Genomic DNA, 22,999 nt, shown 5'->3' on the forward strand with positions numbered 1-22,999 from the left:
AAGTAAAAAAATTTCAATAAAGAAACATAGGAATTACGAAATACAGTGTAAACATATCAATGGCACCATGAAAACAAATCTATCGAACAACACGGAATATTGGTGCTCATGGCAGCATACATGGATCCAAAATGACCGTGTTGCTTGAAGCACCTTGAAACTGGGGACGCTCAACAAAACATAGGAATCAAATGATCAATTTGCTGGTCGCATTATATTCCAAGTGTCCCAAATTTTGTAACTATAGCTAGTGGATAATGTTTATCATTTCAATATGTTCATTTGTACACTAAAATTGATAAGAAGGCGAAATTTCATTAGGCAAGGGCCACCACCCATCCCCCCACCCCCCATCACACACACACCCTGCTTGTTACTAAAAATAACATAGCATGCTCACGAGGGCCACGATATACTATACGCATGCAACACACACAACTCATTTACCTCACAGTGTTCATTCCTTGCAACTTGCTCGGAATGAGTAGCATCAGGAACAATCTCCTGGCCATGTTACGATCATCTTCAGCGTGCTCCGACGTTGGGACACACTGCATCTTTGGTCAACTTGCGAGTTGCAGCGAGACGAGTTGTTGCGCCGCTCCTCCAAATACTTGGTTGGAATTTGAAGCCACCGCAGACCTCGATCACACATGCTTGTTGATTGGACGGTGGAACAGGTGCAGAGAGAGTGTGATGCAAGTAGCAAATGAACTAGCTTTGCAAGATAGAAGAGAAGTGCATACTGCGGTCTGTGGTTGAGGCAAGCACCTGCCTGGTGTGTTTTGCAACTCATCCAAAATGATCGTAGCCCTAACTAGTTCAAGGCTTTAAGATAGCAATAAATTAAAGTACTTGCTTTATCTCTTTGCCTACAAGATCTATTTCTGCTGGGTGAACGGGAAAATACCAATTAAGAGCCTTAGGCCGATTTAGTTCGGAGAAAGGGGAAGGGGAAAAAATTCTAGGAACCTTTTCTTTTTTCGTTAAGTTCAAGTCCGGCGAGAATAATATCATCTAAGGTAGCATGGTCATCAAATGTGTCATCAGTAGTGCAAAAATCTTGGTAAGCATTACCTGAGTACCTGAGGGATGTTTCTAAGTAGGGCCCTTCTAAGTAAGTACTACCTCCGTCCCAAAAAAAAGTGATATTCTATGATTTAAAATTTGTCCCAAAAAAATGATGTTATGAGTTTTAGACATATTGTTGGTCAACAGAAGAATCTATCGCATGCCTAACAGATCCGCCCCTTTCCTTATGCACACCCATGCTCCCAGTTTTTACTTTCCAGCCCCACAGGATCTCTGCATTCTTGCATGCAACGTGTCTTATTAGGGAACTAACCATGAGACATTGCTTCTTTTAAGGGAATCATGTGTAACAAACTAAGGGTATTAGGGACATTTCTCTTCTCCACTAACCTGTCTAAAAAATTTTAAAACATCTTTTTTTTTAACAGAGGGAGTACCTTGTTCCGTTCTAGTATTAACGATGGGTGTGAATTTCCAATCCACACCTACCTATGGGATGGGGCCATATATATGCCTTCCCATTTCCTCCCACACACCGCGTATTTCCACAGCCATACATGCTAAGCGTAGACGCTAGACAAGCGCATATGTAGCTAGGAGCACAGAAACACAATAAAAAAGGATGTTTGTAAGTAGGAGTAGTAACTGACTAAGTTTAGGCATTGAACGTTAACTCGATGCAGCATCTAGTAAATAGTGAACTAGAGTTGGGCGGCCCCGGAAAAACAAATGTATCAGAGAGACATGCGAGGTGGTGCTTTAATCGGAGAAGGCTGACCACGACGCAAAGATGTCCAAACACACAACAGCACAACACCGCAAAGTTGCACAGTACCTTGTTTGAAGCGCCTTGGAACTGAGGCTCTAGCTCGAGCAAAGCATGAGACTTGGACCAGTACAGTTCAATTTTCCTGCTAGGCTGGTACTCGTCTCTAGCTACGAAGCTCTACACATCTTCGCACCAGGAGATCCGCATCTGTTGATGGCGGCGAGACGGCGGTCAAAAGAGAGAGCATCAGAATGAGGAGGAGCGAACAGCTTGCCGACACCTTGTTCACCAGGTGTCGGGTGTCGATATTAGGGATACCCAAAGTAAAAAAGTTAGCGCCCACGCTGACTTCTTCGGATGGCTCGAGACGTATTAAAAGGTCTCGTCCGACCCCAAAGCCGTGGGCTTTGTCTCTCCCAACTCTCTAGGTGCGGGCTCCGTCTCGCCCGACCCTAAGGACGCGGGTTCTGTCTCACCCAAGGCCGCGGGCTACGTCTCGCCCGACCTCGAGGCCACGGGCTCTGTCTTGTCCGACCTCAAGGCCGCGGGTTCCGTCTCATCTGACGGGGACCCATACCGCCGCCAATCACTCCAGGTACAAGCGTATGGGCCTAGTTCAAAACTCTGACACCAGGGAAGAGGCTGGCACGTCTCGATGTAACCTGTGGTCATGACGGGCCATACCTAAGGATTCACATCAAGAACAGTGTCGGGCGTGCCGATGCTGTTCTGCCTAATCCTCGTACAGACGCTGACAGGCGCGTCAGTTCACCACGACATCCGCCGGGACGGAGTGAAACACCATGACCGGCAGGTGACGCCTGCGCATGGCGCCATTGACGAATAGGGCCGCGACATGGAGCCATCCCTGTTGGCATCCACATGATCGGCAGGACCCGCGTGAAGGAGAAGAAGGATCCAACAACCCTAGAAGCCTTCATCTCTCTCTCGTTCTTCTCCTTTTTCTCATCTATAACCCGCACTTTCCCTTCGCCTATAAAAGGGAAGCAGGGCGCCCCATGAAAAAGGGAGATCTGAACACAAGAGCACGACACGAGCACACGGCTAAGCGGCAAGCGAGCTCTCAGCACCCGTTCACTTCTTCCACCAGAGACTTAGGATCCTCTCCCTCACTTGCCTGTTTGTAACCCCTACTGCAAACCAAGTGCCGGTAACATGAGCAGCAGTGAACTGGACGTAGGGACGTTCCACCCAAACCAGTATAAACCCTTGTGTCCTCCGAGCATACCATCCGAGCCAGACGCGCAAATACAAATTTACTCGTCGGTGGTCCGAAAACACCGACAGTTGGCGCGCTAGGTAGGGCTTTTTGCGTGTCTCAACATCCACATCAGGCCACGGATGGCTAGTCATGACATTAGCTGGGTCCCAGGCGTGCACGTGCGCTTCGAGAACCTGGACTTCATCGTTACAATGGAGGGAGAGTTGGCGCAGGTTCCCGCCGCCGTCCCGGGCGCGCACGCCCCCATCCCCTACGAACGACGAGTTCGTGGGGATGACCAAATACGTCGCATAATCTTTCCATGACCTTCTCATGGGAGAATCAGAGTCGCCCTCCGACTCTGACTCCAGCAGGGGGAACCATCACCCTGCACAAGAATGTTTCATGGCAGGTACCCCCGAGGGATACATCGAAAGCATCTACGAGGGAGGGGCTACCCCAACAGACGACCTTGACGACGAGGTTGAGGGGGATGCAGGGGCCCTACCTCGCCTGCGGGTAGAGCAACTGAGGGTGCGGCACCAAGAGCTCGAAGAAGCATGACTCCAGCTCGAGCAGGAATGCGTGGAGCTCGAGCGAGAGATCGAGTGCCACGGAGACGGTGGGCGTGCGCGCACCGTGGCCCACGACATGAACTGGAAGATCATCGAGGATGACAAAGTCCTCCCACACTTCACCTAGGCAAGCCAGAACATCACTGCCACGGCGGCCTTGCTCCGGGGTCTTCCGAAGCCCGCGACACCCGAGGATCGTCGGGCCCATCGCGAGATTCGCACGCTACTCGAGCATGCGGCGGTGCAGCAGGTCGAGAGCTCCCTGTCCCAACGACGCGAGCTTGACGCCAGCCAACACGTGGTCTTAGAGTGACCCAATAGGGACATGTCAGTCTACCAGGCGCAGCGAGGCGGTAGGTCGCGTGCTGTGGCCCCGGCGCATGAGCATCTCGGCCTCCACCGTGACACGCGCAACACCCTCGATGCTCGTAGGCGTGCCCACGGAGATGAGAGGGAAGAGGCTAGTTGCGGCTACCACCCTCGTCGTGGTGGACACTATGACAGTGGCGAGGACCGAAGCCCAAGCCCCAACTTGCTGGGACCTCAGGCCTTTGGCCGACACATCCTCAACGCCGTCTTCCCACAGCGGTACCGATCGTCGACCAACATCCTGAAATACTCCAGGGAGACAAATGCCAAACTGTGGCTCGAGGATTATCGGCTTGCTTGCCAAGCCGGTGGAGCGGATAGTGACAATTTTATTATCCGCAACCTTCCATTGTTATTGACCAATTCAGCGCGAACGTGGTTGGAACACCTTTTGCCCAACCGAATTCAAAGTTGGGCGGACCTAAAAGAGATCTTCGTGGGAAACTTTTAGGGCACATACGCGCATCCTGGGAACCCATGGGATCTCAAAAACTACTGACAAAAGTCTAGGGAAACTCTTCGTGGGTACATCCGGTGCTTCTCCCGATAGTGCAACGAGCTGCCCGACGTCGCCGACTCCGATGTCGTAGGAGCTTTCCTGTTCGGGACCATCTACGAGTCCCTGGTTTATAAGCTAGGACATAAGGGCCCTGAACCACCAAGGAGCTCCTCGATATTGCCACCAGCCACGCCGCGGGCGAGGAGGCGGTTGGGGTGATTTTCGATCGCCCCAAGGGCAAGGCAAAGCGGGACGAGGACGTTGGTGAAGGCGCCTCCAACCACCGCAACAAGAAGAAGAACAAGTAGCGGCGTGAGGGCTCGCTCGTGGCCACTGCCGACCGCAAGGGGGTTGGAAGCCCGTCGAGGGTACCCCGGACCACTTTGAGAAGCTGCTCAAAGGGCCTTGCCCGAACCATGCTTTCCCCATCAAGAACCTATACAAGGACTGCGTCCTCATGAAGCGGTCTTGTTCGAAGGCTCCAACAAGGGGGAGCATAGAAAGGAGCCCAAGCCGGCCACAGACGACGCCAAGGGGAAGGACGGCGGATTTCCAACGCTGGATGGCTGCCTCATGATCTTCGGAGGTTCAGTGGCCTACAACTCCAAGTGCCATTAGAAGCTTGCGCATCGCGAGGTCTATATGACCGAGCCGGCCACGCCTTCCTTCCTCCGATGGTTAGAGTCTACCCTAACCTTTGATTGGACCGACCACCCAAAAAGCGTCCCGTAGCCGGGAAGATACAAGCTCGTGGTCGACCCGATCATCGGCACAAAGCGGCTCACCAAGGTGCTAATGGATGGAGGCAGCGGCCTCAACATCATGTATGCTGAAACACTCGACGCCATGGGCATCGACCGATCGCACATCCAGCCGACCGGGGCACCTTTCCATGGCAGCATGCCTTGAAAGCAGGGCATGCCACTTGGGCAGATCGATCTACCCGTCACCTTCGGGAATCCAACCAATTATAGGACGGAGACCCTTACCTTCGAGGTGGTCGGCTTCCATGGGACCTACCACGTCATCCTGGGACGTCCATGCTACACGAAGTTCATGGCCGTCCCCAACTACACCGATCTGAAGTTGAAGATGCTAGGTCCATGCAGGGTCATCACCATTGGCACCTCCTTCTAGCGTGCCTACGAGTGCGAGGTTGAGTGTTGCGAATACGACGTGGCAATTATCGCCTCCAAAGAGCTTGCGGCCATTAGGGAGGATCTCGTTGAAGAAGCGCCCGACCCCAAGCAGTCAGCCGGGTCTTTTGAGCCTATAGAGGGTGCCAAGGAGGTCCTCATAGACCCCAGCAGCTCCGAGGGCAAAGTGGCACGCATCGGCACCACACTTTCCTCCAAATAGGAAAGCGCGCTCGCCGACTTCCTCTGCGCCAATAGAGACATCTTTGCGTGGAGACCCTCGGACATGCCAAGCATTCCGAGAGAAGTCGCCGAGCACGCCTTGAATATCAGGCCAGGCTCCAAGCCTGTGAAGCAGCGCCTGCGTCGCTTCGATGAGGAGAAACACAGGGCCATCAGCGAGGAGATTGCGAAGCTTTTGGTGGCCAGGTTCATCAAGGAAGTATACCACCCTGAGTGGTTAGCCAATCCCGTTCTTGTACGAAAAAGAGTGGGAAATAGAGAATGTGTGTTGACTACACGGGTCTCAACAAAGCGTGTCCAAAGGAAGTAATTGCTGAGTGATATCCACGGTGGGGTCTGCGGGCACCATGCCGCACCTAGGACCTTGGTCGGAAACATGTTTCGACAAGGCTTCTACTGGCCGACCGTAGTTGCCAACGCTGAACAGATTGTGCGCACCTATGAAGGGTGTCAATACTACGCTGGGCAGACCCACCTACCGGCCCAAGCACTCCAAATGATCCCCATCATGTGGTTGTTCGTGGTCTGGGGGCTTGATCTGGTCGGACCTCTCAAGAGGGCACCCAGGGGCTACACGTACTTGCTTGTCGTCGTAGACAAGTTTACAAAGTGGATAGAGGATCAACTGATCTCCGCAATCAAGTCCGAGCAAACCATGTTGTTCTTCCTTGACATCGTCCATCGCTTTGGAGTCCTGAACTCCATTATCACGAACAACGGCATGCAGTTCATCAAGAAAAAGTTCCTCCAATTCTATGATGAATACCACATCCATGTCGATTGGGCCTCCATGGCGTACCCCCGCACGAACGGGCAGGTCGAGCGCGCCAACGGCATGGTCCTACCAGGCCTCAAGCCTAGGATCTTTAATCGGTTGAACAAGTTTGGCAAACGATGGGTCACGAATCTTCCTATGGTGCTCTAGAGCCTGAGGACGACCCCTAGTCGGGCCACCAGCTACACGCCATTCTTCATGGTCTATGGTTTCGAGGCTATCCTCCCGACCGACCCCGATTATGGAGCATCGAGGGTCAGGGCGTATGACAAACAGGGAGCCGAGGCATCCCTCGAGGATGCCATGGACCAGCTAGATGAAGCAAGTGATATTGCCCTCCTCTGCTCGGCCAAGTACCAGCAAGCATTGCGCCGGTACCACAACCGTCGATTGTAGGGTCAGGCCTTCAACGTCGGGGACCTGGTGCTCCGCCTCGTCTAGAGCAACAAGAACCGCCACAAGCTCTCTCCACCGTGGGAGGGACCGTACGTCATCGCGGAGGTGCTCTGACCAGGCACCTATAAGCTCAAGACCATCAACGGTAAAATCTTTGTCAACGCCTGGAACATCGAACAACTATGTCGCTTTTATCCTTAATCTACACACGCTTTCTCTTATCGGTTTCGCTATCGACTCGTTGATCTTTAGTGACACCCGACCCCAGCAATAGCAAGGGGTCAGGCCTCACTCAGGGGCTGATAAGAGCATATCTATATGGTAGACATTCTTTATGCCTGACCCTTTCTCACGTTAACATCTAGAAGCAAGGGTTGTGGAAACAAACGCTGAGTAAAACTGGTCGGATCGCAAGAAACCTACGCCCCAGTGGCTATGACATTTTTGTTTACTAGCGTGATTAGAGTTTTTTGCCCATACCCTGAGCTTTTTAGCCTTAACTATGGAAAGAGTCAGAACGCATTAAAGAGTACATCTATCCGGTAGACATTCTCTATGCCCGACCCTTTCTCACGTTAAGATCTAAAAGCAAGGGTTGTGGAAACAAACGCTGAGTAAAACTGGTCGGGCCGCAAGAAACCTACGCCCCAATGGCTACGGCGTTTTTGCTCACCAGCATGATCAGAGTTTTTTGCCCGCACCTTGAGCTTTTTAGCCTTAACTACGGAAAGAGTCGGAACACATTAACAAGTATATCTATCCGGTAGACATTCTCTATGCCCGATCCTTTCTCACGTTAAGATCTAGAAGCAAGGGTTACGAAAACGAACACTGAGTAAAACTAGTTGGACTATAAGAAACCTACACCCCAGCAGCTACGGTGTTTTTGCTAACCAGCGTGATCAGAGTTTTTTCACCCACACCCCAAGCTTTACAGCCTTAATGACGGAAAGGGTCGGAACGCATTAACCTTTTTATACAAAAAGGGGAGAAGAGCTAAAAATCTATTTGGCCATCATGAAATTTAAGAGCTTGTCCACTTATTACAAGATCGCCGCCTAGCTTATCTACCTAACTAATTTCTTGGGGGTGATCTCATCCTCTATCTCGGTAGGTAAGTCTTATGCCAGAGGGGCCACCTCCTTCTTGATGTCGTCTAGCTCGACATCGGTGTAGACAGACACGAGAACTATCACAAGTAAGGAGAGAAACAGAGCTGAAAATGCTCCTACAGCCCATTCAAGCCCAGGAGTTCGAAGGCTTGCCCTCCGACGGGTTCATAGCCGCTCCGGGGCTCCCTTAGAGTGAGGGGGTGGAAAGGGATGGGCCCACTAGCAGCTAGTACCCTGGCGCATGAGCGCCGCACGCATCTCGACCCACATTCAAGTCTTGGTCGGTTCCCAGTCCATGGGTTTTCCTCGAAGAAAGGCAACGAGCCCTTGGGACTAGTCGAACGGACCCGAGAACTATATGGATTGGCCACTAAGAATCTGAGTCAGTCACCAGCTGACCCATACCGGACCCCCATGAACGAGAAGTCGGGGCCCCACTCGAACAAGCCCGTTAACAGCTCATAGAGCACCATGTTTCGTCAATCAGGGAAAAATGTGGCACGGCTTAGCCCCTCCGTTTTATCGAAAAAATGCTTGAGGGATGACGATAACAAAGATGAGCTGACCCCTCGACCGGACCCCTACAACACGCGGGGGCTTGAGGTAAGTTGGACTCGCAAGGAGACCAAATGCGCGGTCGTAGGAAGATGGCTTAGATCCTAGGGAGGGGTACGTACAAAAACTAAGAATAATGTTTCTGAAATAAAAAACGCTTTCTCTTACCAGTTTTGCTATAGTCTCCTCGATCTTTAGTGAAACCTGAGCCCGACAATGGCAAGGGGTCGGGCCTCACTCAAGTGCTGATAAGGGTATATATATCCATTCTAAAATAGTCATCATTCTCGACCCTTTCTCATGTTAAAAACCTAGAGGCAAGGTTTGCAGAAAACGAATGCTGGGTAAAACTGGTCGGACTGCAATAAACCTACTCCCCAACGGCTTTGGCACTCTTGCTTACCAGCGTGATTAGAGTTTTTTGCCCACACCTCAAGCTCTACAGTCTTAACAATAGGAAGGGTTAGAACGCATTAACCCTTTTTACACATAAAAAGGGAGAAAGAACAAATTTGTTCAACTGAAACAAAAGAACAAGCTTGTTTAAACGAAACAAAAGGGTTGGAACTTGTCCGCTTATTACAAATGTGCTGTTTGACCTATCTGACTAAACTAACCCCTTAGGGGGATGATTTCATCTTCTATCTTGGTAGAAAGGTCATGCGTCAGGGGAGCCACCTCCTTCTCGATGTCGTCCGGCTCGGCATTAGTATAGATGGGTGTGAAGCCTTGGCTCATCGTCGCCAGATCGATGTTCTTGTAATGAGAATGGGTGATCGTGAATGATCGGTGAACACCAAAGCGAAGCACGCCCCTTGCCATATCACATGCCCGGTCCGAGATTTAGGTGGCGTGAACCACGAGCGAGCTTGTCTCCTACTTCGGGGCCAGCTCGAGCTCGTCGCAGACCAGTTGGACAGTGACACACAGGTTGTCATGTTCGTTGCTCTCCTTTTGGAGGGTGTCATTCACCTGGCTGAGCTCCTTCTCTAGGCCATGGCTCTTCACCACCTCTGCCCCAAGCTTGTCATTGAGACCTGCCCAAGTCACGTACCGACCGTGTCAAAAGGCTTACCATGGATTCCAGGGAGAAAAACAATAAGGGAAACCAGAGACTTACCGTTCACATCCGCCCGAAGCCTGCGCACCTCATCGCACTGCCGGCTCACCTTGACCTCCAGGCGCCAGACCTCGGAAGAACGGGTGAGGAGGAACCGCGAGTTCATGCTTGTGGAAGGGCATGAAGGAGATGACATAGCCGTCGAGCGGCGCCGGCGCATCCTCATGGCCGAACACAAGCCACTCCGCCGCATCGGTCCTCCCACGGAGAAGACCACGCTTGACGAGGCCCTCCATGCGTGCATGGGTAACATCAGAGTGGTACCATGAATCAATGGAGGATGGAGGCGACTGCGAAGAAGCAAAGGCGATGGTGGAGAAGTGGAAGCTACATATCTAGGGCTCCGGTGGTGGATTAGCAAGCATGACAGATCCGAATAGCAGCGATAGAGAAACAGAGAAGGTAAGGCTATGGTTTTGGTGTGCATAAATGTGTTTGGGGAGGCCGTTATTTATAGGACGGAGCGGGGTGAGAAGGCGAACGGTCCACCTAGGTTCACGCGCCTACTACGCCACGTCACGTCACCTCCCTCCGAAGATCATGCGCACGCTATCTCTAGTCGCGCCCTCTAAGGAGGGATATAGATCTAAAAATGCTCCTATGGCCCATTTAGGACCAGGAGTTCAAAGGCTAGCCCACCGATGGGTTCACAGCCACTCCGGGGCACCCTTAGAGCGAGGGGTGGAAAGAGATGGGCCCACTAGTGGCCAATACCTAGGCGCACGAGTGCCGCGGGCATCCTAGCCCACGTTCGAGTCTTGGTCGGTTCCCAGTCCATGGTTTTTCCATGAAGAAAGGCAACGAGCCCTTAGGACCGGCCGAACAGACCCAAGAACTATATGGATTGGCCGCCAAGAGTCTAGAGTCGGTCACCAGCTGACCCATGCCGGACCCCCGTGAATGGGAAGTCAGGGGCCCACTCAGACTAGCCCATTAATAGCTCACCGAGCACCTTGTTTCGTCCATCGAGGAAAAGCATGGCACAGCTTAGCCCCTCCGTTTTATAAAAAATGATTGAGGGATGACGATCACAAAGACGAATCGATCCTCGACCAGACCCCTGCTACACGTAGGGGCTCGAGGGAAGTTGGGCTCGCAAGGAGACCGAACGCATGGTTGTAGTACGACGGCCGACCGATCGGATCCTAGAGGACCAGAATCAAGAAAAATCTTTTCGACCTCCCGAATTCTACGGTTACATGCCCCAAGAAGACCGATCGTGACAAAAGAGAATCGTTGTCCTACCAGGACATGTCGCGGGCTATAAAAAGAAGGCCAAGGCCCTCAGAGTCCTCCCATCTGGAAAAGCCTCTAAAGGAGTATTCTACTCCTCCGTAGGCTTGGGGGCTACTATCGGGTATCGATATTAGGGATACCCAAAGCAAGGAAGTTAGCGCCCACGCCGACTTCCCTGGATGGCTCGAGACATATTAAAAGGTCTCGCCCGACCCTAAGGCCGCAGGCTCCGTCTCACCCAACCCCTTGGGTATGGGCTCCGTCTCGCTTGACCCCAAGGATGTGGGTTCTGTCTCGCCTAAGGCCGCAGGCTCCGTCTCACCCGACCTCGAGGCCACGGGCTCCGTCTTATCCAACCTTGAGGCCGCAGGCTCCATCTCGACCGATCTCTTAGGTGAGGGCTCTGTCTCGCCTGACCCTAAGGACGCGGTTTTCATCTCGCCCAAGGTCACGGGCTCTATCTCGCCCAACCTCGAGGACATGAGTTTCATCTCGTCTGACGGGGACCCATGCCGCCGCCAACCACTCTAGGTCCAAGTGTATGGGCCTGGGTCAAAACTCTTTCACTAGGGAAGAGGCTGGCACGCCTTGATATAACCCGTGGCCATGATGAGCCATACCTGGGGATTCACATCAAGAACAGTGTCGAGCGTACCGGTGCTATTCTGCCTAATCCGTGTACGGACGCTGACAGGCGCGTCAGTTCACCATAATGTCCGCCGGGATAGAGTTGAACACCATGACCGGTAGGTGACGCCTGCGCTTGGCGCCAGTGACGAACAGGGCCACGACATGGAGCCGTCTCTGTTGACATCCACAGGATCGGCAGGACCCACGTGAAGGAGAAGAAGGACCAACAACCCTAGAAGCCTTCATCTCTCTCGTTCTTCTCCTTTTCCTCCTCTGTAACCCACGCTTTCCCTTCACCTATAAAAGGGGAAGCAGGGTGAAAGCTCTAGTTTGGTTTTGGTGAATTGATGAAACCCTAAGTGCTAACCTAGTTTATTAAAGTGATTATGAGATAGGTAGCACTACTCCAAGTGATCAAACAAATAAAGATCATGGCATGATGATGGTGATGGCATGGTGATGATTAAATGCTTGGACTTGTAAAAGAAGAAGGAAAAACAAAAGGCTCAAGGCAAAGGTGAAATTGATAGGAGCTTTTTGGTTTAGCGATCGAGACACTTAGAGAGTGTGATCACATTTAGGATCGATAGCTATACTATTAAGGGGGTGAAACTCGTATCAAAATGTGGTTATCAAAGTGCCACTAGATGTTCTAACTTATTGCATATGCATTTTGGATCTAGTAGAAAACTAACACCCTTGAAAATGTTTGTGAAAATATGCTAACACACGTGCACAAGGTGATACACTTGGTGGTTAGCACATTTGAGCAAGGGTGGAGAAGTTGGTGAAATGAAGGAAGTGATAGTCACTGAGATACAGTGACCGGACGCTAGTCACGTAGTGACTGGATGCTGGGGTCCTGCGTCCGATCAGTGGCGCATAGTGAAGGCCACCCTCGGTCTCTTGACCGGACGTAGATGACCGGACTCTATCTAAACACTGTTCAGCATCCGGTCATGCTGATGTGGTGGCACACAGAGAAGAGGGAGAGTGATCAGACGCTGACCGAATCCGGTTGGGCATGACCGGACGCGTCTGGTCACGAATGGAATATTACTGGAAATGACCGGACTCTGACTGGTCTGCGTCCGGTCGCTTATAATCGGGTGCGTCCGGTCGCGACTGGAACCTTACTAGAAGTGATCGAACGCTAGGCAACTATGCATCCAATCCTACACTATAGTGCGTCCGGTCATAACTTAAGTGTACTGATGACCGTTGAGATCGAGCGATCAGCATTTTAAGCAGGGGACACGTGGCGAAAATCTGAGGACCGAACGCTGGGGTCCTGCGTCCGGTCAATTCGACCGGCGCATCTGGTCGCCTCGATTTCTCAGTGAACAGAGAGCCAACGGCTCTATTCATGGGGGTTCTCTATTTAAGCCCCATGACCGGCTCAAGCTCACTCTCTTGGCCATTTACATTGACATAGCAACCTTGTGAGCTTAGCCAAAGCCCTCCCACTTATCTCCATCATTGATTCATCATCTTTGTGAGATTGGGAGAGAATTCAAGTGCATTGCTTGAGTGATTGCATCTAGAGGCACTTGGTGTTCGTGTTTTGCTGCTGGATTCGCTTGTTGCTCTTGGTGGTTGCCATCACCTAGATGGCTTGGTGCAGCGAAGGAGGATTGGCACGAGTTGGTGATTGTTTGTGGCCATCTCCGGTGATTGTGAGGGGACTTGTGCCTTCCCCGGTGGAGCGCCGAAAGGTAACCCTAGTGGACTGCTCATGTTATTGAGTTACCTCACTTATAGGTAGGTTCTTGCGGTGTCCAATTGTGTGGATGAGGTTCATGCAACACCTCTTAGCCGTCGAACCACCAAGTGTTGGTCGACACAACAGGGACGTAGCTTGTTGTCAAGCGCGTGAACCTCGGGAGAAAATTGGTTATCTCTTGCCCTTTGGTATTCTCCCGGTGATTGAGTTAGTATTCATCTTGTGATTGGTTCACTCCTCTACACGGCGGTATAATCACCTTACTTACTCATTTATATTCCCGCAAACTAGTTGTAACTAGCTCTTTAATGTAGCTAGAATTGAGAGCTTGCTTTGTAGCTTTAGTTCATCTAGTGGAGCTCTTTAGAGTAGCTAGTGTGAGAGCTCTTAGTGAGTAGTGACTTAGTAAATTGTGTGTCTAGTGATCATAGTAACTAGAATTGTTGGATAGGTGGCTTGCAACTCTTGTAGAGCTAGAGCAAGTTTGCTTTTTGCTATTTGTCATACTAATCAAATTGATCTAGTTGGTTTGTAGATTTTTAAATAGGCTATTCACCCCCCTCTAGCCATATTAGGACCTTTCACAGGGCGCCCTATGAAAAAAGGAGATCTAAACACAAGAGCACGACTTGAGCACATGGCTGAGCGGTCAGCAAGCTCTCAGTACCCGTTCACTCCTTCCACCAGAGACTTGGGATCCTCTCCCTCTCTCTCCTGTTTGTAACCCCTATTGCAAACCAAGTGCCGGTAACACGAGCAGCAGCGAACTAGATGTAGGGACGTTCCGCCCGAACCAATATAAACCCTTGTGTCCTCCGAGCACACCATCCGAGCCAGACGGGCAAATACAAATTTACTCGTCGGTGGTCTAAAAACACCAACAGTTGGCGTGCTAGGTAGGGGCTTTTTGCGTGTCTCGACATCTAAATCTGGGCAAAAATAACCGAGAACCGAGAACCGAACCAAAATAACCGGAACCAAAACCGAAGTAACCGAAACCGAAATATTCGGTTCTAGGTTCGGAAGAACCAAAATTACTATGGTTATTTTGGTTCTAGTGCTCGGTTAACTGAAATACCCAAAATAACTGAACTAATCCCCTCCTCGCTGAGTCATTGGTCGCTCCCCGCCTGCCCCACGCCCCTCACATCCCACCCCCACCTGGCCGCCTGCCCCTAAATCCTAATGACCTAATCCCTCCCCAGTCGCCACTCCCAATCCCACCGCCAGCCACTCCCCACTCCCCTCCTCGGCTCCTTGCTACCCCGCTGGCCGCCGCTCCCCACTCCCCTCCTTGCTCTCCTCGCTACCCCACCAGACACCGCTCCCCACTCCCTTCCTCGGCTCCTCGCTACCCCGCCGGCCGCCACTCCCCCACTCCCCTCCTCAGCTCCTCACTACCCCACTGGCCGTAGCTCCCCACTCCCCCTCCTCGGCTCCTTGCTACCTCGCTACCCCCAATCCCGCCGCTCCCCACTCCCCTCCCCTACCTGTGAAGGCGCGAAGGCTAGCCGCGGTGGTGGCGCATCAAGCGGAGGCGGTGCTCCTCGGCTGCGCGTCACGCGGACGTGGAGGCGAAGCGCTCGGGTGGCTTGGCCATGGCGCAGCCAATCTGTCTTCCCCTCCTTCTCACAACTCTCAGATCCAGCGGCTCCTCCGCTCCGGCATGGCCCCGTGCCTCCCTCTCTTTCGTCCTGCATCTGACGACAGCACGTGAGATAGGGAGCCACACGGCGGCGAACAGGGCGAGGCAAGCCGTGCGACGGTGAGCTAGGCAAGCGACGCAGAGGCGAGTAGGGCGAGGCGCGGGCCGCAGGTGAGGTGGTGCGCACCACACAGGGCCATAGGCGCGGGCGAGCAAGGAGACGTGTTTTTCGATCTTTAACCTAGAAATCGATGCTTTGTTCTTCATCGCTGCTGGAATTAGTGATTTTGTGTTGCTCGATGTGCGATGCTATGATTTTTTTCTCTGTTCCTAGCATCTCGGTTAGTTCGGTCATAACCGGAACCAAACCGAATTAACCGAAACCGAATTTGGTCGGTTCCTAGATTTCAAAAGAACCGATTGGTTACTATTTCTTAAGGAACCGAATTTGTCAAGAAACCAAAGAACCGAACCGATCAGTTTCGGTTAACCGAACGCCCGGGGTGATCGACATCCACATCAGGCCTCGGATGGCTAGTCACGGCGTCAGCTGGGTCCCGGGTGCGCACGTGCGCTTTGGAAACCTAGACTTCATCGTTATGACAGCGGGAGAGTTGGCGCATGTTCCTACCGTCGTCCCGGGCGCACACGGCCCCATCCCATACGAACGACGAGTTTGTGGGGATGACCGAATACATCGCGGAATATTTCCATGACCTTCTCGCGGGAGAATCAGTGTCGCCCTCTGACTCTGACTCCAGCAGGGGGAGCCATCACCCCTTGCGAGAATGTTTCATGGCAGGTACCCCCGAGGATACATCGAAAGCATCCATGAGGGAGGGGCTACCTCAACAGACAACCTCGACAATGAGGTCGAGGGGGATGCAGGGGCCCACCTCGCCTGCAGGTAGAGTAGCTGAGGGCGCGACACCAAGAGCTCGAAGAAGCACGACTCTAGCTCGAGCAGGAATGCGCGGAACTCGACCGAGAGATCGAGCGCCACGGAGATGGTGGGCGTGTGCGCGCCGTAGCCCATGACGTGAACCGGAGGATCATCGAGGATGACGAAGCCCTCCCACACTTCACCCGGGCAAGCCAGAACATCGCTGCCACGACGGCCTTGCTCCAGGAGCTTCCGGAGCCCGTGACACCCGAGGATCGTTGGGCCCATCACGAGATTCGCACGCTACTCGAGCGTGCGGCGGCACAGCAGGGCGAGAGCTTGCTGTCCCGATGACACGAGCTCGGCGCCAGCCAGCACGCGCCCTCAGAGCGACCTGATAGGGATGTGTTAGTCCACCAGGAGCAGCGAGGCGGCAAGCCGTGCGCCGTGGCCCCGGTGCATGAGTGTCTCGGCCTCCACCGTGACGCGCGCAACACCCTCGATGCCCGCATGGCGCCAGTGACGAAAAGGGCCACGACATGGAGCCGTCCTTGTTGACATCTATAGGATCGACGGAAACCGCATGAATGAGAAGAAGGACCCGGCAACCCTAGAAGCCTTCCTCTCTCTCTCTCATTCTTCTCCTTTTCCTCCTCTGTAACCCGCGCTTTCTCTTCGCCTATAAAAGGGGAAGCAGGGCGCCCCATAAAAAAGAGAGATCTGAACACAAGAGAATGACACGAGCACACGGCTGAGCGGCAAGAAAGCTCTCAGCACCCGTTCACTCCTTCCACCAGAGACTTGGGATCCTCTCCCTCTCTCGCATGTTTGTAACCCGTACTGCAAACCAAATGCCGGTAACACGAGCAGCAGCGAACTGGACGTATGGACGTTCCGCCCGAACCAGTATAAACCCTTGTGTCTGCCGAGCACACCATCCGAGCCAGACGCGCAAATACAAATTTACTCATCGGTGGTCCGAAAACACCGACACCATGGTTAGCCTTACAGAAGGTCTAGGGATCCCTGATCGATCTGCAGTTTATTAAGAGTTTGTAGAACTAGATGAGAATACAGCTATAGCTATAGGAAAGTTATTATGCGATGCAAGCTGGCCTAGTTCGTGTCATTTTTAGCAACGTCAACAAAAAAGGCTATGGCCGTGATCGCCCTACTTGGGCTGACGATTACCTTGGTGATTGCATTGGAAGTAAATTAAACAATAACAAGGTTGAGGTTTGATTCACAAGCCAATATCTGTTAATTTCGTAGATGCGATGGTTCACACATGCATGCATGCCAGGGCGCTGCATGCATGAACATCACACATATTGATCCATGGATTCCATGCTTGGTAATAATGTCGTTGTACAAGCTTACGCTTACGCTAGAGTACTTGGTTTTTTTTATGAAGAAAGATTTTATTAATTTTCTAGTGCATTACATCGAGGTGATACAATAAAAGTTTGAAAAATATGCTTCCAGCCTCTGCCTAACAAAGAAGCACATGGCCTTTAACAAAAATAAGCCACCCAGAGTCTATCTATATGCGTGCCAAGTGTTGTGTAGCCTCCACAATAACCGAATCCTAGGCTTCCATGTATGAAGCCGGTGCACAACCAAGTAGATAACCTACAAAGAGAGTATTTTTTTTCCTTTCAAAAACTAAATCATTCCTGCATAGCCAAATAGACCAACAAGTGGATTACCGAAGTCATGTATTCCTAGACCTCCTTGATATTTTGGTTGACATATATAGTACACTCTACTTAGCGAGACAGTTTTTCTTGCTCATCTTTTTGCCAATAAAATCTAGAGCGAAAGTAGTCTATTTTTTTAAAAAAAATCCTCTAGGGTCCGTTTGGATGTAGATATTGGAGACTCTGAAATTGAATTGGTACCATTACCAAATCAGGCTAGTATTGGAAATGGACTAAATACCAAATCTGTTGTTTGGATGTAGATGAATTTGCTAGCTGGAATCGAGTGACACATCAAATACCATTTCATGTTTGGATGTACACCTCCAGGAATTCACTGTCTTCTTCCCCAATCCCCACCGCTCGCACAACGGCCTCGAGCGCAGAGGTGGAGGCGGCCCCAGCACCGTCCCTGGCTACGACGAGCTCGGGCGCGAAGGCGGCCCCGACCTCGGCCGCGACGAGCTCAGGCGCGGAGGCGGAGGTGGCCACGGCCCTAGGCCTGGCCCCGGCGGGTGTGGTGGTGTGTCGCACCGCTGGGCATGGGACCACCGGCCATGGGGAACAGAAACGGAGCTCGCGCCGCTGGCCATGGGGAAGAAGGGGAGGTGTGCTGCCGGCCATGGGGAAGAAGAAGGGGAGGTGCGCCGCCGGCCATGGGGAAGAAGAAGGGGAGGTGCGTCGCCGGCCATGGATGGAGAGCAGCAGCGGGCTGGCCGAGTTGTTGGAGTTAGTTCCAGCCAATACAGAGGGAGAGAGCTTCGTATTGGAGATGAGGGAGCATAGGCTTCGTGAATACCGGTTGGCATTGAGGATTAATACCAATTCCCAATTCCAAACCATCCAAACAGCTGTATTCGGAGATAGCGAATACCAATTCCAATTCTGAGCCAGCCTGAATATCTATATCCAAACGGGGTGCTAGGTATTTTAAAGAAGGACAACATATATATTGGAAGGTTGCTGAGCGCTGAATTTATTAGTGTTAAAGGGGCAATATAGAGGTGTTTGTCTTTCCAGATGCTTAGCCGTTTGTCGTATCGCTCCTCCACCATTCTCCGGTCTGAATTTCTTAATTCTCCAATAGACTAGTTTGATATAGTCAGCCGGGTTGTCATGCTGTAGAGTACGTAGACCACTAGCTTATTACGGATCTTCGGGTCACGCTATTCAGAGTGTAAATTCTATTTTTCTAATTTTCTTTGATTTAATCATACAGGCGGCTTTTTGTTTACAAATCAAAATTGTTAGTACCACTTGTGAGGAAGCAAGCCAACAAATAGCTACTCTGAATTTATAAGTTAAATAGCTACTAACTTAAGTTTAACATTAGCGAATATTTGTGAATTATGTGTTGCATCTTCTATATATTATATTATATATACACAATTACTACTATTTAGTATTACTAGGTAGCGTGTCTGTGCGTTGCTACGAGATAGCAACAATTTATACTAAAAATATACTGATCGCATAATAAGATAACAATATTATAAAAATTAAATATCAACGTTAAAGTTACAGTTAATCCAAAAAGCAAAGTTTGTGAAATTAACAGTCACGGAGAGCGCGGCGTCACAGGCTTACAAAATCTACTTTATAGACCTTTCCGTGATGCGTCTAAGATAATGTTTTATATCAGTAGGAAGAAATCTCCGATATCCATTTCTTTCATGCGCCAATAAATCCACGAATAAGTTCCGCCGTATCTTCATATCATCCTGTACACATGCTCGAGTATATATGTCAATATTAGTGCCTGTCGCATGAGTAATATTGCGTCTCTTGAAAAATCTTTCAAAAAAACTTAAAACAAAGTGTTATACTCACCGTATAAATATGTGTGGCTTTTGGTCTATTCCACATAGACATATACTGTAGAATAAGATATCCACTTAAGTGTCTATGGCAAGAATCGCGATCAACGATATATAAAATAGTTAAATCATAGGTATTATTATTGCAAGCCATAGTGACTCTACGTTAGTTACCCATCTATGTCATCTGCAATGTTTCCTTCCTATCTGAATTTTCATTTGAAGACATCCTCATTCTATCTAGGAATATATACATTCACTACATCCGTGTACTGCAAGATAAATCTAATAGTGTACCAAGCATACATCAGCGCTGGTATGTCTTTACATCAATCTTCAATAGGTCTAGGATCAATCATGATATGCATCTTCTCCTTCTGATTGAAAACATAAAGCATATACTTTCGAACGTATAGCCATGGCAAAAGAAACTGCAAACATGGTAGCGTTTAGAATAGTATATAGGAAACAAATAATAAAAACAGAATAGTATATAGGAAACAAATAATAAAAACAGGAGCAAGCGACTTACATATCTGCATTGTGCTAAGCTATATTTCATATCCTCACATACACCAATCGCAGCAGCCATTTCTTTCTTAGTGTATTTTTACGGTATTCTAGCATTTTTGTTAAAGCATACATTTTCTAGAAGAGAAAGATATCGAGAGTCAGGATTAGTATAACTTGACCTACTTTATTTACAATTAGGAGAACAACAAATAAGACAATATAATATAGCACGATAAGAATTTTAAAAATGTGCTTACACAGAATCTTAGGTCAATGTGATGCTTCGTAATACTATTGTATTTTTTCATTGTATTATACTCTCGAGCTGCCTGAAAATGGACACCTAAGTTGAAACAGTTCTCAGAGATGTCTCGATTGTTCATTAACAACTCTTGTAGGTCCTTGACACTTAGGGCAATCATGGAGGGATGAAAACCTTTAACCTAAGGCTTCCTGCAAAGCATTAGACACAGATGATGGTTTTCGTTATATAAGATAGCACACTATTATTAGTAAATAAAGTAATTAAAATAAGCATGTAGCTTACTTCAACGTCGCTTCATCCTAAATTGTCATGACGTAATCACACAGTAACTCAGTCATCTCTTCCTTGTTCATTGGCATGTCTTTCATGGCCTTAAATGCCCAAAACTCATCAGGGTCTTGGTTGGTATGGACTTGTGGGGATTTATTCTGAGTTTATATGTGTTGAGAGGTGCCCCTTTGAACCACTAAGCATTCAGCCTCCTCATAATGTTTTCTATTTTTCGTGGACACTTGATCAGCCATCTTTGGATTCTCTATTATGGCACAGTTGCTTGGGCTTCCAATATTTTCATCCCTATCAAGATATTGAGCACCCTTTCGTTTGTTTAACTCTGACGATAGCAAGATCGTCGTAAGCTTCAATCTAAATTCTTTCATATCATCCTGCATGATAGTATGAACCTAATTAATTATTAATTAAAAACCCACAGCTAGTGCACACTCATAACTTGTGGTAAGACGCATAGTTTACCTGATTGAACTCGTCTGACAAATCATTCACAGTCCAATACTCCATAAAGTTTATTAAGAATAAACCGCATGAAAAACTACATACAACATTAATAGAGGTTCAGGCTCACATTAGATAAAAAGGCAAAGACACATAAAATTCAACTTATATGACATGTCATTATTTCTGACGTACCCATCTGTTTGTAATAATTTGCCATGAAAAATCTCCCTAACTGGTCAGGTATCAACCTCAACATCTAGCCATTTGTGCTCTTTCGGGCCTGTCTCCTCCAATATGAAATCTATTTGTTTCCGCAATCCACCTTGCTATTTGTTCATAGAAGAACGAATCAATCAGCATTTCTAAAATATAAAATGTATACAAATAGCTGTGTTAGCAAATACCCACAATTTTATTGAGGTCAACATGTCCGAACATCTTGCCCAAAGAGTCTAGCACCTGAACCTCATGTTTGTCGGCGTTTATAACAGCAAGGTACCAATGTGTATTTGTAACATTTATTGGAAGGAACACCTATCAAATCAAACAATAAACATTTTGCCAGACATAAAAATTAATAATAAAAGACTAATAGATCGCTTAAAAAAATTGCTACCATGTCATGCTTCAAGTAAGCTAGCACCCTTTGAACTAAACCAGGACGCTGTGAAGTGCCACGGTTAGGGTAATTGGCTTCAATGGTCTCATCCTTTTCTCCATTCCGTTTCATGATTGCAACTAAGCATGCAGTTTCAAGATAGATTGTACCTTCTGGTCTCTTTTTCAAACCCTCGTGGGCCTTTAGCAATTTAATATAAGCATGTATGACCTGCATATATTTCGCCATTAGAGAAAAAGAGCATTGAAGCTGGCAATGTTTGATTGAGTATTATGACTTGCATCTATTACCTCGTCAGACAAGTATTCATATGGCTAAAAAAATACATTTCATGTGGTTTCTCAACACCGGAACATCATCTATGAGCACAAGCTCCTCATTCCTAGGTGAAGATGGAATTTTTTTGACAGATTCAATTATGGCTCTATCAGTATCGGTACAAACATAATCTAAAAAAGAGCATTGAATTAAAGTATACAACAATAGTTAGTAGTTTTTCTAGGTTAATCCATCAAAGAGAAAATATCAATACCTTCTGGGGCAACCGGTGAAGACATAGATTTTTTAGGTTTATTTTGTACGATTATGATTTCCGAAAATCCTTTTTCTCCCGTCGGATCTACCCTAGAAGTTGAAAGGGCCTTTTCATCATAGGTTGTGCTAAAGCCCTGGTCAACTGGTAGAGCTTCGTGGGTAACTTCTGTACTCATGCTTTCTTGCAACCATCTAGAATCATCTATAGGCTCACTGGAATTTTCTGTTTGTACAATATCTTCTAAGGGGCCTCCATTTTCCTTCGAAACCTTTGCATCTGAACTATCCATCGAGACCTAAAACACGTACATATTAATTTTTTTAAATAATTTAGGTATATGAAACATGGGTGTCATTAATTCAGAACTAAAATGATATATAGCTATATAAAATTATATTGTCTTTGTTCTACTTTGTTTTTAGAAAAGTATTATATACTCTCAGTTTAGTTTTCTAAGCACTAATAATAAAATCATTTAGATTTGTTCTGTTCAATTGAATAACCAAACAAAAATAGCGATAATTATTTAGCTGATTTAATCAAACCTTAATTATGATGTATTTTTATATAGCTATATATCATTTCAGTGCTTACACCAGCTTTGCCTCGGTGTAAAGCAGACAGACCCGAAATAAATAAGAACGATTTGGTCCCAAATTAGTATGAACGGTTAACTGATTATCGAACTAAATAATTTAGTTGAGGGATATCAAACATAGATATGTACCTTAATTAATTAAAAACATATTCAATTATTTTAAAACTGCAATCATGCCATGTATATAGTATCAGGTTTTTTCACACAGAAAGGAATGGTAATGAGGCAGACCTGGACTGCACGTAGCCTTGGAGATCGGCAAGCAATTAAAGATTTAAAGTTGTCCGCGTGCTCTGT

The 22,999-nt window shown here is 48.7% G+C and overlaps 1 pseudogene; it reads right to left on the bottom strand.

The window, feature by feature from the left end:
- Positions 1-19,652: 19,652 nt before the first annotated feature.
- LOC136538661 (uncharacterized) lies at positions 19,653-22,279 on the bottom strand (annotated as a pseudogene).
- Between the last annotated feature and the right edge of the window lie 720 nt (positions 22,280-22,999).

The sequence above is a fragment of the Miscanthus floridulus genome, chromosome 2, assembly GCF_019320115.1.
Source record: "Miscanthus floridulus cultivar M001 chromosome 2, ASM1932011v1, whole genome shotgun sequence".
NCBI lineage: Eukaryota > Viridiplantae > Streptophyta > Magnoliopsida > Poales > Poaceae > Miscanthus > Miscanthus floridulus.